General features: G+C 36.4%; 1 long non-coding RNA gene across 1 annotated transcript in view; it reads left to right on the top strand.

Annotated features, from left to right (window-relative positions):
* LOC107558856 (uncharacterized) overlaps positions 1 to 3,087 on the top strand; it is an 8,522-nt gene extending 5,435 nt beyond the window's left edge. Inside the window, exons 2-3 of the long non-coding RNA XR_001605529.1 lie at positions 178 to 246; positions 2,990 to 3,087. This is a non-coding gene — a long non-coding RNA (uncharacterized lncRNA). The remainder of the gene's footprint in view (positions 1 to 177; positions 247 to 2,989) is intronic.
* Positions 3,088 to 3,104: the final 17 nt, after the last annotated feature.

Here is a 3,104-nt window from a genome sequence, read left to right as displayed (position 1 = left end):
ATGTATAGTTACTATATGTATAGTGAAAATGAAAAAAAGATAACGTTATTTTTTTCTGCCTGAGAGAAAGTTTATGGTGTGTGTGTGTGTGTGTGTGCTGACCGATGAGATTCTCACTTCCTGGTTCTGGTTGGGCACAGGTAGCATTTCTCCTAACAGAACTCTTCTTTGTCTCAGGAGTTCGAGGCCTGATAAAAGTCGTCCGGCTGACGTGGATCCTCCTTCATTCCTGCAGTGATCCGGAAGGTGAGTGTTTGCTCTGTTATTCACACTTACACCACAGTTTATTCCAGTGAATCACCATCGTCATGAGGGACTAGAGAGAGCTCAGCGGAAACCCAGGCATGTGTTTGGTGCTCGGTGAGGGAGGAGAATTGCTCTGGAATTGCTCCACTCTGAACTGCTTTACCCCTTTTCATTTCTTTCATTTTCTCCCTGTTCTCCTGTTCTATGCTGACACAGAAGCAGCAAGGCATGGAGGGTAAGCTCAGACTTTGTTCTTGTGTGTCTTGTGTTGATTGTGTGGACAAAATCTCGGTAAAATCTCACATTCTTCTTTTTTCTTTCATTACTATATAGGCTCATAGTTGGTGATCTAAACAAACCACTAGAACTTAGTATTGAACTTTAGTGTGTAACACTAACACTAACACATGCCGCAATATTTGTGTTTCAGACATGAATGATTCCTCAAGTAATGTGTCTGGTTGAGGAGAGGTGTGCTGTTGTTGTGTAGTGATTTTTGCTGTGCTTGTTTTTAGGGCTGACCAAAGATTTTTGTAATTTATATACCAACATGATTATATAATAGTAATAATAATGTATTGTTGTTGTTATTATTAGTAGTAGTAGTGCATTTATTAGTTATTTATTACATGATTAAAATATCAATATCACATTCACAACAACAATAATATTAATAATAATTTTATTATAACTAAAATAAGATAATACTTATAAAATAAAATAATAATTAGTAGTAGTATAAAATTTTATATATCTTTTTACAACTGTAAAATTGCAATACTGATATTTATGGCTGTCCTAATTTCTTAAAATGTAAATGTTCTAGTCCCCATCACATCCGAATTGACAATTTAAACACTGCAATATAATAAAAGTTTTTTTGTTTTTTTTAATTCATGTGCCTTCATAATCTTTAAGTAAAACATTAGCCTAACTTCCCATCCCCTTGCAATGACATCTCATCTTTTCTCTACACTAGCACTTAGTCTATAAACTTGCATGTTAAGTTGCTGCATTCTCACATTTTGGGTGAGATTTAACTTTGAATTGTCATAGAAATATAAATTTCTTTATTTTATCTTGCTGTCTTGGTTTGTTATGGTGTGAGTGTGTTTGTTTGGTTTAGACCAGTCGAGTTCATTTCCTGAGAAGGGTTTGGCTCCTGGGGTCTCCGTTCAGTAACAGAACTAGCTGGAATAAGTGAAGAATGTGACAAATGTGACTCCTTTTCTAGAGAAAATAAATGACTGGACTAGGTTTTGGACAGTGCAAGTTTGCGCTTTGACTCGTGGGCACGTGGCTGTTTTGACTGCACGTTTGTGTGTCGTTGTTTCTTTCTTTGGAGCTCCGGAGGAAATATTCACTTCCCATCCACATGCTCTTGTGAAACCGCTGTCTTCTGAGGTTCAGAAGAGATTCTGTCATTCTTCTGGTAGAGTGTGAGTGAAAGCGGCTCCTTCAGATAGTGTGAAAACTAATCTTAGTCTAGAGAATTGTCTCTTTAGTGAAGCGCACCCACTGCTTTTCTTTACATATTCTATACTGTTTCTTTTGCCTTTTCCTGTTTTAAACCTGCAGCCATACTGGGTAGAACTAAAACAATGTAACAAAAAATATTTAGCTAAAAATTAGTTTTTATTATATATATATATATTTTTTTTTTTACTGAAAAATAAAACTTATAAAGTGTATAACTGATAGCTAGGATGCATTAAATTGATCAATATTGGCAAATACATTTATTATTTCTACAAAAGATTTCTATTTCAAACTAATGTTGTTCTTTTGAAAAAAATTCAACTGTTTTCAACAATGAGAAATAAATGTTTCTTTAGCGGCAAATCATCATATTAGAATGATTTCTGAAGATCACGTGACACTGAAGACTGGAGTAATGATGCTGAAAATTCAGCTATGCATCACAGAAATAAATTATATTTTAAAATATATTACAATAAAAAAACAGGTATTTAAAATTGTAATAGTATTACACAATATTACCATTTTTTGTGTTTAAGATCAAATAAATACAGCCTTGGTAAGCAGAAGAAACTTCTCAAAGTATTAAACGTTTTTGAACAGTAGTGAATATTTGAAAAATACTGTATTCAAAAGAAGTTTGAAATTACTTTAAATATTCACTATCTTATTCTAATTTTGTGCCTCTCTCAGCAGAAATAAGCCCTTACCCCATGTTGTTTATTGACGTGTTAGGAATCATAATGTCATTGTCCGGCAGCCATATCACCCTGTAGCCCAAGACTGTAGCCCAAGACTCTCTGTGGTCATTAAAAATCACAGGTAGAGGTGTGACCTCGGCATCCTGGCCAAAATTTGGCCATTGACCTCTGATCATCATGGCCTCCTAACAATCCCCATATATGCTGATTGGCTTCATCACTCTGTCTCCTCTCCAGCAGTAAGCTGGTGTGTGGTGGGTGTTCTGGCGCATTATGGCTGCCGTCGCATCATCCAGGTGGATGCTGCACACTGGTGGTGGATGAGGAGATACCCCCTGACAATGTAAAGCGCTTTGAGTGCCTAGAAAAGCGCTATATAAATGTAATGAATTATTATTATTATTATTATTGTGCGTGAGAGTTCAAGGGAGAGTCCTAGTGTACTCAAAATTGACACCTAGTCTGCGGTTTGTTTGATTAGTTTCAAGTGCGGCAATATATAACACACTGTGTCTTTAAAAGTCACAACAATCTTCCTTACTCTCTTTTGTTTTATTCTACAGTGCTGCCGACTCCACTCTGGACTTCTTCTTGTGCATGGGACCGTGTCATCTCTTCTGATTGGCTGCCGCTCACCGGTCCGTCCTGCTCATGAGGTAACCCCGGCTGTGGTTGTTG

Source organism: Sinocyclocheilus grahami, unplaced genomic scaffold (genome assembly GCF_001515645.1).
Source record: "Sinocyclocheilus grahami isolate Dianchi unplaced genomic scaffold, SAMN03320097.WGS_v1.1 scaffold661.1, whole genome shotgun sequence".
Taxonomy (NCBI): Eukaryota; Metazoa; Chordata; class Actinopteri; order Cypriniformes; family Cyprinidae; genus Sinocyclocheilus; species Sinocyclocheilus grahami.
The sequence above is the reverse complement of the archived record's forward strand: the minus strand, read 5'-3'. Positions and strand labels throughout refer to the sequence as shown.